This window comes from Spermophilus citellus (genome assembly GCF_964194105.1).
Source record: "Spermophilus citellus genome assembly, chromosome: 13".
Classification (NCBI taxonomy): Eukaryota; Metazoa; Chordata; class Mammalia; order Rodentia; family Sciuridae; genus Spermophilus; species Spermophilus citellus.
In genome coordinates, this window is record NC_138193.1 from 92,553,029 (window position 1) to 92,565,789 (window position 12,761).

General features: G+C 34.8%; 1 protein-coding gene across 7 annotated transcripts in view; it reads right to left on the minus strand.

The window, feature by feature from the left end:
- The window catches only part of LCLAT1 (lysocardiolipin acyltransferase 1), a 186,330-nt gene that overhangs the window by 143,528 nt on the left and 30,041 nt on the right, over positions 1 to 12,761 (minus strand). The window lies entirely within an intron of this gene.

Below are 12,761 nucleotides of genomic sequence, written 5' to 3' on the forward strand. Positions count from 1 at the left end.
TCATTTATCAGACCCTTTACTACTTCTGAATTTACATGGTGTCTTTTCTATGTGAGAGTAAACAATACAACAAATATAAAAGTATAACAAAAATAATGTCATCTAACATTCAAAGAGTATTTTCTATAGCTTCCAATGTGCTTTTAAATTTTTACCTCAACTCATTTTATTTCTATTTTACAGATACCATCGCTAAGGTTCAGAGGTGGAGGAGTTGCTTAAAACCACAGATTTTTAGTGGTATTGCTGAGGTTCACACTTAGTTCTGGTTTCCAAACCAGTCAGTCTTTTCTTGTTTCTTTTATTTTTGTGTGTTTGGTGCACACTTTTAGTGTTTTTGAAACTGAATTACACAGTGAAATATACAAATCCTAGATATGTAGCTTGATGAATTTTTACAAAGTAAATATACCCAGATCAAGTTAGAGCACTACCTACAACATGGGAGCCTCCTTCAAGAGTGCCCTTTCCAATCATGACTACCCCCCATGGAAATCACAATTCTGACTTCTATGACCACCATTGGTCTTAACCTGTTTCGAATCTGATCTAAATGAATTTTATTATACTCTATAACAATAATGCCATTATTAACATTCTTGATTTTTCAAAGGAAGAAACGCAGGACCAGAAAGGGAAAAATGACTTAAAGAAATCCAGCAACTGAACAATCCACCTAGATCCCAAGAACTCCTGATTTCTTCTTTATTATATAAAACAAGTCTCAGAAAGTCTGAGTCTTAACATAAAGGTTTTAAAAATTCTTGCATAATATAAAATCAAATATTAAGTCTTAAGTTACAAATACTATGCCAAATAATAATGATATCATTGAGCCTTTGGGTACAATTTGGTTTTTGGCTATCAAAGTTACTTAATTAAAAACTTTTAAAATAAATTAAATTTCCCCTAGCTTGTACTATTCAGTGAGACTCTGATGCTTAGAAATATTTTTATAATATGATTTTATGGATACATGACTAATTTATAGTCAAATAAAACTGATTCCCAGATTAAAAACTAGAATGCCAGAGTTGGTATTCTATCAAAATACAGAAACAACATAAGCAGGTAATATTCCAAAACTTTGTAATTTAAGCCAACTGTTTGGAATTCAGGATGCATTTTCTCATAGAAACTATATGACACGTAGTAATCAGGCTACAAAGGCTAGCTTTCCTCAAATGTACCTGAAAATAGTGCTAATAACATAGTTTTTAACCACTATGAATAAAAACCTAGCTTGGAATTGTGTTTACAAAACTATCTCCTAACACCATAATCTTGCGTTAATTCTCACAAACTAGAGAAGGCACCTTCATATCTCCCTGTCTTTTCTCTTTTCTTTCAAAAGCTTCTTTATGTTTTTTTTGTTTTGTTTTGTTTTATACCTTTCTCAACACTTCACTTTATGTTCCCAGATCCTGACCAAAGATTTCTGACCACAACTTATTCCTTAATTCCTGTCCATTAAATAACCCTTTGACATCTGGGAGAGAAGATACAGAAACAAGAAAAACAAAGAGGGGGAGAATAATCGTAAAATCACAATAAATGTTTAAAAGTTGCTCTGTTTTCACCAAAAGGTACACAGGGTCAAATTGGGGGGGGGGGTGCCCAATGAAGAGGATCATAAATGATTCTGAAAGCCCAAAAAAAAGTCACAAATGCCTTCAAAGAATTCTTGGGCAGAGGAACGACCCATTGTTCCTCTAGACCTCATAGAATACATATTTTAAAGGAAGTAATGTAAGAAAGTAAGATTGTCCTTTTGTTAAGTAATTTTTTTGAGAGAGAGAGAGAATTTTTTAATATTTATTTTTTAGTTTTTTGGCAGTCACAACATCTTTGTTTGTATGTGGTGCTGAGGATCGAACCCGGGCCGCATGCATGCCAGGCAAGTGCGCTACCACTTGAGCCATATCCCCAGCCCTTGTTAAGTAATTCTTAAAAAAGCACAGGCTGAGAATTAAAATGAACTGCAATATTTAGATATAAATTATTAAACCATCACTTCACATTTACAAGAAACCCCAAAATTAAGTGTAGCAATATTAAAACAATATATACAAAAGTTATTTGCACTAACTTGACAGATAACTAAACCACCAAAGAGCTATCAACTTGTAAACAATACAAATGCTTTACCTACTGTGTTACTCAGGTTTCAGTGGCTCTGACAAAATACCCGACATAAACATAAACTACTTTAACAGAGCTATGACAACAAAAATGGCATGGTACTGGCACCAAAATAGACTTGTAGACCAATGGTACAGAATAGAGGACAGAGACAGACCACATAAATACGGTTATCTCATACTAGACAAGGATGCCAAAAACATTCACTGGAGAAAAGATAGCCTATTCAACAAAAGTGTTGGCAAAACTGGAAATCCACATGTAGTAAAATGAAATTAAACCTCTATCTCTCACCCTGCTCAAAAATCAACTCAGTGGATGGAAAACTTAGGCACTAGAACAGAGATCCTGCACCTAATAGAAGAAAAAATAGGCCCAAATCTTCACCATGTCGGCCTAGGATCTGACTTCCTTAAAAGACTCCTAAAGTGCAAGAAGTAAAATCAAGAAGCAATAAATGGGATGGATTAAAATTAAAAAGCTTCTTCTCAACAAAAGAAATAATAATGTGAGGAAAGAGCCTACAGATTGGAAGGAAATCTTTACCACATGCACCTCCAATAAAGCATTAATCTCTAAGATATATAAAGAACTCAAAAAACTTAACAAAAAGAAAACAAACAAATAATCCCATCAATAAATGGGCTAAGAAATTGAACAGACACTTCACAGAAGAAGAAATACAACTGATCAACAAATATACGAAAAAGTGTTCAACATCTCTAGCAATTAGCGAAATGCATATCAAAACTACTAAGATTTCATCTCATTCCTGTTAGAATGGCAATAATCAAGAATACAGGCAACAATAAATGTTGGTGAGGATGTGGTGAAAAAGGTACACTCATATATTGTTGGTGGGACTGCAAATTGGTACAACCACTCTGGAAAGCAGTATGGAGATTCCTCAGAAAATTGGGACTGGAACCACCATTTGACCCAGCTATCCCACTCTTTGGTTTATACCCAAAGGACTTAAAATCAGCATACAATAGTGAAGCAGCCGCATCAATGTTTATAGCAACTCAATTCACAATAGCTAGACTATGGAACCAACCTAGGTGTCCTTCAATAAAAGAATGGATAAAGAAAATGTGGTATATATATGTTCAATGGAATATTACCCAGCTTTAAAGAAGAGTGAAATTATGGCATTTGCCAGTAAATGGTTGGAGTTGAAGAATATCATGATAAGCAAAATAAGCCAATCCTACAAAACCAAAGGCCAAATGCTTTCTCTAATATGCAGATGCTAATTCACAATAAGGTGAGGGCACTAGGGAAGAATAGTGTTACCTTAGATAAGGTAGAGGGAAATGATGGGAGGGGAGGGAAGAGGAGAGTATGTGGGGATAGGAATGATGAAACATACATTATTACTGTATATACATATGTGACTACATGACCAATATGATTGTATAACATGTACACTCAGAAAAATGAGAAATTATATCCCATCTATGTATGATATATCAAAGTGCATAAATGCATTCTACTGTCATGTATTAACTAATTAAAACAAATAAAAAATTTTTTTAAAAAAGATTTATTTTGGCTTCAGTCCATGGTCAGCTAACTCCATTGCTTTTAGACCTGTGATGAGGCAGAACATCATGAGAGGGAAGATATGGAAAAGAGACCAGGGGCAAGTTATATCTTCCAAGGACATGCTCCCACTCCCAGTGACCTACTTCCTCCAAATAGTTCCCACCTCCTAAATAACTCACCATCTCCCAACAGTGCTACCAAGTGGAGACCAAACCTTCAACTTGAGCCTTTGGTGGGTACTCCAGATCCAATCTATAATACCCACCCTTGATTATTTTACATAAGTTGATTCTGGTTCTACCATTTACTGTGTAAATGTAGGCAAAAGCATTTAACCTCTCTGGGTCTCAATTCTGCACTAATAAAACAGGACTAAAAAAAAAAAACAATACCTACTTAAGGATTACTACAAGAGTTAACATAACAAGGCAGCTTCAGGAACAGAGTAAGTGTTCAATAAAGATTAGTGACTATTTTCTCCACACTGATGCATAGTTTACTTGATGACACATCCATGATTTACACTACCTCTTAAACCTTCACAACTCCTAGGACAGTGCTGAATACCAGGTAAATGCTCAATATTTATTGGCTGAGGACTAATGATCTATATGGGATCTAGAATCTTGAAGCAGAAAGAGATTTTAGTAGTCATCTGGAACAGTTTCACTTAATTCAACAACAAGACTCATCGGGGATTATCAAATCTTTGCTTAAACATGTCCATGGCCAAAAAATTGCCATCTCAACAAAGAATGATTCTAAATTACTAAAATATTCTTTTTGAAGACAATTACTGCCTCTTAAAAAGTGCTTCTGAAAGGCTAAATTCACTAGATGGTATCATGTGTCAGGAGCAATCACCAGAAATAAATATTAAAAGGAAAGAATAATTCAACATTTTTTCTGACTTAGAAATACTGTGCCTAGTTGTATAAAATGTATGTTAACTTAAAATTATTCAATTTAACATATATTAAAATGTTTGGGAAGAATTAAAATGAAGATTCCAACAAGTTAGGTCATAAAATACCAATACTCTACTTAAGTGACCTGGTGTACAGGTAAGTAATACAAATTATTATAAAATTTGGGTTCTTTCCAAACCCACCACATAGCTTCCCAATAATGTTATGCAATTTTAACATTTTTGTAAAAGAAAAACATACAAAGCAAGATTCCTTGAAGCCAGATTCCAAGCCAACACCAGCTAGCAAAAACAAAACAAAAAACAGACACTGTTACAAAGAAAAAATTATCAGTTTCTATAAGACTAGCAAGGAAAATCCAAACCTGGAGCTATGTGTAATCAATTACTTAAATTATTTAAAAATGTCCATTCATAAAAAAGGTAATGGTACAACTATAAAAGTTCATCAGGTTTCAAGACAGATCAGAAAAACTGTACTCAAATAACCTCTAACTTCCACTCATTGCAATTCACAGTAACAGAGAAAAATATGACAGAAAACCAGGCACCATTTATAAGTTTACTCATCTACTTTATCAGATTCCATTCTACAAGAGATATTTAACTCCCAGCATTGCAGGTAACACATTCTAACCTGTAAGGTAGAAGATTGAATTGACTTCCCGGCCTCTCCCCACTCTTCCTTCCCCCAAAATAGTTTGGTCTCCGTGTGCAATCCATTTCAACATTCCTTCACTCCCCATAAATTTGTGGGTTATCTTACTTTTTCTCTGACTTAGTTATACCATTTGTCTAATTCCCTGATTGAGTAAAATAAATCTTTAACTGCCTAAGTTGTTATATTTAACACACTAGAGAACTTTCTATTTGTAAGACAGTTTGGTAACTGGACACAAACACAAAACGATTCTCCGAAGAGTGAATGTGAATTGAACTGGAAAGGTCCATCCATCTTCCAATGTAAATTAATAAACAGGCCTTTGGCTTTTGGGGAGCAAAAAAAAACCCAAACCAATCCCTTGGTTGGTGTGAATTAAGTCCTGAGGAATGAATGAAGTGAAAAAATCATTTCAAAATCTGCAAAGTTGGTTTTCAAATTGCAGATAATGGTGAATACAATGAATTCTAGGGACCACAATTCACTGCCCACATCTTCACTGTACATTTAAGATTCTCTTTAACAGTTAAACCAACTGAGGAAAACAATCCGATAGCACAATCACTTCAGAAGACAAAAACATAAGTTTGGTAAAGTTCTTAAATTTTCCTATTCTTTCAGTGTTCACCTATCCATCCACAAAAATAGGTACATTTTTACTCCACCCAACACAAAAATCTTTGTCTAGTTTCATAAAGTAATAAGGGCATAACTATGAATAAATAGAAGTGATTAAGAAATGTGTTGATAACAGAGTCAAAGAGGATGTTCTGGATGCTGATGACCCAAAACAGAAGAACTACATGATATCTAAACCCATCAAGATCTCTTCTATCTGAATTCTTTATCCCAAAGACTAAACTAAAAGAAAAATCATAATTGACTTAAATTCCTTTCACTTACAAGTGGTACACAACCTGCCCTCCTTGTTCAGAACAATCTCGTGAAACATATATAAATATATATGCAAATGCATATAGATATAAGGACATCTCTCCTACTAAAGATATATATAGCATATCTGTCTACAACATTTTAGACATATATAACTATCTACATATATACATAATGAATAATCAAAAATATCCAGTTCAATAAAATTATTTTCCAAGATGGAAACCTGATTTCCACTGACAAGTGAGGTCATGAATATACTGTACACAAATATCAACTATGTTCTAAGGCAATAAATCATTTAATTTTTTTAAATGCCAGAGAGGATGGAGAAAGGCATAGTTATGATTTTTTAAATACAAAAATAATTCTAAACAACACAATAATACATAGCTAATCTTTTCTTTATCTCTATGATTTTAAATAAAAGTCTTATTTCTTGTACGTGCTAAATATGGCACAAAGATTTCATTACAAATTTAGGCATAAGGAAGACTAGACTAGGAAGATGTAAAATGAGGGAAATTTTTCTCATAGAACTCAAGGCTTTTTTTCTAAAAATATTTAGGAGGGGTTGGGGATGTAGCCCAAGTGACAGAGTACTGAATAGCATATGTGAGGCCCTATGTTTGATCCTCAGCATCATGAATAAACAAATAAATAAATATTTAGGAAAACTGAAAATCCCTAAAATGAATATTAAAGGTAATCTCATCTTCCTCCCAAAAAGAAAAAAAAAAAGAAATAGAAAAATGGAAGAAAGAAAAGTTCTAAGACATAGCCTATCAGAGATACTTTGCATAAAACCTATTTAAATGTCATTAAAATATCACCAAAAAAATCAAGTAATGGGACAGTTTACCGAGTGCAAGAACAATGTGCATTCTGACTCTAGGGGACACTTCCTAAAGTTTCTATTTTTCTAAGCAATTGCTAATGCTATTAGCTAGTAACCATGATCCTTTCATTCAATGTAAGCCAGAAAAACTTGTCAATGCTTATAAACACTAACCTCGAATCAACACAGAAATAAACAGATGAAAAAACTTAAAAGTCTTAATATGACTATGATTTGCTACTATTTTATTAAGGGGTTTTTGCATTTAATCTCATCAGGGCTGCTGACATACAGTTTTCTTTCTCTGATATGTCCTTATCTGATTTTTATATGAGAGTGATATGGGCTTCTTAGAATAATTAAAAGTGTTCCATTGCCTTTTATTTCATGGGATAATTTGAGGAGCCCAGGCACTGGTTCCTCTTTAAATATCAGGTAGAATTCTGGTGAGAATTCCTCTGGTCCTGGGCTTTTCTTTGTTGGAAGTTTTGTTTGTTTGTTTGTTTGTTTTTATTACTGTTTCTATCTCATTGCTAATTAGTGGTCTCTTTAGGTTCTCTACATCCTCTTGATTCAATTTGGGCAGATCAAATGTTGTCTAGAAATGTACCCATTTCTTCTAGGTTTTCCAATATATTGCAGTATAAATTTTTAATAGTTCCTTCCTATTGATCCTTTGGATGTCTACAAAGTCTGATTTTTCATCTCTGATTTTATTAATTTGGGTCTTATTTCTTAATTTCCTGGTTAATTTGTCTAAGGGCTTATATCAATCTTGCTTATCTTTTCAAAGACTCAATTCTTCATTTCACTGATCCTCTGCATTTTCAAATTCTCAAATTCTCTGATTTCAGCTCTGATTTTAATTATTTCATTCATTCTACTGGTTTTGGAATTGGATTATTCTTGTTTTTTAAGGATCTTGAGATGCATCATTGGGCTGTTTGTTTTTTTCTTATGTAGTCACTTACAACTATAAACTTTCCTATTTGAACAGCCTTCAAAGTGTCTCAGAAGTTTCTGATACATTGTATCACTATTCTTCTTTGATTCTAGGAATTTTTCAGTTTCTCCCCTGATTTCTTCTACCACCCATTCACCATTCAAATCATTCAAAAGTGTACTGTTCAATCTCCATGTGGCAAGAGAGGTATGTTGAAATCACCCAGTATTATTGTACTGAGGTTCTATCTGAGGCTTTGAGTAGTGTCTTCTTTATGTTATTAGAATATAAACATTTAGTATCATATCTTCTTGTTGTGTTTTTCCCTTTACCCATTTGAAATGACCTTCTTTATCTCTTCTGATCAATTTTGGCTTGAAGTCTGTTTTATCAAGTATGAGAGTAGCTACTATTGCTGATGTCAGGCTCCATTTGCATGGTACATCAATTTCATCCTTTCACTTTCAGCCAGTATCTGTCTTTGCCTGTAAAGTGAGCCTCCTGCAAACAACATATGGTTGGGTTCTTGTTTTTAATCCATTCAGCCAATCAATGGCTTTTAATTGGAGATTTGAGACCAGTTACATTCAACATTATTACAGAGAGATGTTTATTAATCCCTGCCGTTTTGATTTATTTCTAATGTTTAACAAGGGACTGTTTCTCTTCAGTTTAGCTTCCTTTCAAATAGGATTTGTCCATTTGTGAGCTCTGGGGTTTGTTTTTTATTTCTTCTGTGTTAAGTATTTAAGCATTAGTATTGGCTTAGTAGGCCTGAATTCATTTCATTTCTGCTTTATCTTGGAAGGTTTTATTTCTTATACAATTTTGAAGGCTAGCTTTGCTGTATATGGCAAACTTGGTTGATAGTTATTTTCTTTCAGAGCTTGGAACACAACATTCTAAGTTCACCTGGATTTTAGAGTTTGTACTAAGAAATTACAAGTCATTCTGATTGGTTTGCTTCTAAATGTGAGCTGATGTTTTTCTCTGGAGGCTTTTATAAGCCTATCCTTGTTCTGTATATTAAGCATTTTAATTATAATATGTTTGTAGAGAACTTCTCTTGATCCTATTTGGGGTTATGAATGCATCCTGAACCTCAATGCTCATATCATTTTCAAGATCTGAAAACTTTTCTGTTATTATTTCCCTAAAGATTTTAGACATGGGCTGGGGATGTGGCTCAAGTGGTAGCGCGCTCGCCTGGCATGCGTGCGGCCCGGGTTCGATCCTCAGCACCACATACAAACAAAGATGTTGTATCCGCCAAATACTAAAAAATAAATATCAAAAATTCTCTCTCTCTCTCTCCCTCCCTCTCTCTCACTTTAAAAAAAAAAAAAAAAGATTTTAGACATGCCATTAGCCTGTGTCTCATAACGCTCTTCAAATCCAATAATTTTTAAATTTGTTATTTTAATGTTATCTCAGAGTTCATCATGGTTATTTTCTTTTCTTTCATACTGCCTGAATGTTCAAGGCTAGCCCTCTTGTTTTCCAGCTCTGAGATCTGCCTTTAGCATGGTCTGCTCTATTAGAGAGACTTGCAACTGAACATTTTATTTGATGTACTGTGTCTTTCATTTCCAAAATATCTGTTTGGTTCATTTTCAATATCTCTATCTCCTTATTGATCTTCTCATTCTCATCTTATACTGACCTCATTAATTCATTCAGTTGTTTTTCCATGTTCTCTTGGAATTCCTTGATCATTTTTATAATCATTCTTTTGAATTCTTTATCTGATATTTCATTCACTGCAATATCTTTGGAATAGGTTGATGGCTAATTACAAACTTTGGAAGGCCTAGTGTTACCTTATTTTTTCATATTTCTTGTATTCCTGGGTTGGGTTTTTATGCATCTGCTGGGATGGATTTCTCTTCCACTCTTCTGTGTGGACCTTTTTAGGGCACAACCTTCTCTTACCAAAGTGTCATTAAAGTAATCTAGATTGAAACCCCTTGTAGGTGTGTTATTCACAGGCTTTCTGTTAATTCTCTCTGTTTTTGCTGAAGGGATGGATGTCTACGAGTGGTGCTTGTTCATTAGTTTGGGGTTTTTTTTTCTCTTCTGTTTTTAATATTAAAGTATTGCTAAGGGTTGAGTGTGGTTAATTTATATGTGGACCAAAATGAACTGTCACTTTGCTGGGTTTAGTTCAGTGCAGTGTCTCCACCCTGTGAACATGCAGCGTCCCTGTAGATTCCCAGCACCTCACAGAAATGGAGGAAATAGCACAACTGAAGCAAAAAACATACAACATTAAAATAAATACCCAGTGCCTCCTATGATATCTACAACACTAATTATCACACAAATAGGAATTGTGGGGTCAGCAATTGCCAACAGCAAAACAATAAATAGCTATGACCTAGATCTGGCATTAAACAAACAGCAGGTGTTAATTATGTCACCCACAATACTAATAATTGCCAACAACATGAACAGTGAGGCAGGAGTTATATGAACCAAATAGTTCTACAAGATGGTAATAATACAGTTCATTAAGAGAAAATAAAATGTGACAGAACAGTAAAAGACAATTTAGAATGTTCAAAATGTGAAGAGGGAACAGAAGAAGAGACAGAAGTGAAGGCTATAAAACAAGTGGACCAAAAGTAGAAAAAAAAAGGGAGAAAAAGAGAAAACAATAAATTATGGCTGTTAACAGAAGAAAGGAGGGAAAGAGAAACAAACAAACCAAAGCAAAACAAATAAAAAATAACCCCAACCTCAAAAGACAAGGAAAACTATTATCAAAAAATGCTAAAAGTGAGAGTAAAACAAAACAAGTATGTATATATACATATACACAAACCAGTCAGCACAGCAAGAATACACACATACACACACACACACACACACACACACACACAGGAAAAAACCTGATTCTTAATGAAAAATGAAAGAATAATCACCACTGAGGTAATCAAAACTGTCAACAAGGATAATGGTCACTGTCAATACCCAACTGTCTTTCTTTCCATTTTTTTCCCCAGGCTATGTACCACTAAGGCTGTCAGCAGGTGGGAAGAAGTTTGTTATTTGTTAATCACTTCCCCCATTTTTGTTGCTCAGTCAGCTATAGTAGCCTAAAACTAAATCTGGTTAAAATAGCTCTCAGATTTCCTTCTCATCAGTGTAAGGTAGGACAGGATGGTAAGTACTATCAATTGAAGTTTTATACAGACAGACCAGATCCATGCATTCCCAGGGAGGGGCCACTGCAGAGTTCCATAAGGGAAGTTCCAGTGGTTGGGGTTCAGGTCTAATCAGGCCTTAGGGAACTTGTTGGGTGGTATCAACACACCCCTAAGGCCAGGTATAGATGCTGATTTCTACTGGGAGTCTAGATCTCAGGAGACTTATAAGAATCCCACTGACTGAGCAGGGGAACAAATCTTCCAGGTCTCACACACTCTGCTTCCCAAGCTTAGTCCTAAGTGTTTTAATACTCAGCTACTAGCTCCTGATACTCTCCAGCTGGTCACATGACTCAAAGGGAACGCAAGTTAAACTCCTCTCCATATTTCTGACTTGAATCCCCTTGATTACAGTCTTCTCCCTTCCTGTTTCATTCAGATTCTGCTAGGTATACCATAGGGTACATGGTAGGTACTTGCTGGAATAGCATGACAATGTTTGCTTCAATCTCCCAGGTCCCACAGCAGCAAGCTGTAGCATGGCCTCCCCAACATGGCTCCCACCTCAGCTCTCTGCTTGCCAGCTGAGAAATAGAGCACTTTTCCAACACCACTTCATTGTGCAGTCTCTGGATCAGCTAACTTCAAGCTGCTTTCTGACCTACAGGTTATCCCATGCCAAATTTGTCCATTGTTTCTCTCTGTATTTTCCCTCTCCTCTGTGATAAAAGTGCTGCAGCCGCTGTCACACCGGCTGGACTCCAATGTACTCTTTTCTGTTCTTTGTTCAACGCATCTGATTATGAGACTCTAAGAGATTCTGGCTGTCTGGTGCTGAATTTCAATGAATTCCCTTTCTCACCCACGTCACTGAGAAGCAGAACTCCCGAAGACTGAATCCTGAGGCACAGAGAAACTGCAAAAATAGTCTTCCTCTAATCTACCATCTTGAATGAATCCCGAGTTTGGTTCTTTGTAGAAATTCACAAAGTCCTAAAAATTCTAACAAATTAATTCTCAAATAGAAAACGTAGAATTGGGAGAGCAGATTCAACATGATTTATACTTTTAAAAAGACAATAAAATTAATAAATTTGCCAGCAAACTGCAAAAAATACAACTTTTCTAAATAACTACAGGGGTATATACATGATTGCTTCATTATAAATACAAGAAGTTAAATAACAATAAAAAATTCAAAATTTTTCAATTGTACCATTTTGCTATATTTTAAATCTAGAACGTCCCCCAAAAGCTCATGTGCTTGGTCCTAAAGTTGACACTGTTGAAAGGTGAGGGAAAGTTGAAGAAGTAGGGCCTAGTGGGAGATTTTAGGTCACTGGGAATGTGTCACCAAAGTGGACTGCGAGGATCCTGACTTGTTCCTTTGTCCCAAGTGTAAGATGAAGCACTTCCCATGATGTGCTGTCCTGCCACAGACCCAAAGTATTGAGGTCAATCAGTCATAGACTAAAACTTCCAAATCTGCAAACTAAAATAAACCTTTCCACTTTTTAAGTTGATCATCTAAGACATTTTATTGTAGTAACAGATAGTTAACATACCATTCATTATCATCTAATACTGTTGAAAAAATATAAAATTTATAAAGCATGGAGAAAGCTTTAACAATATGCTATATATTTAAAATCCTTTGC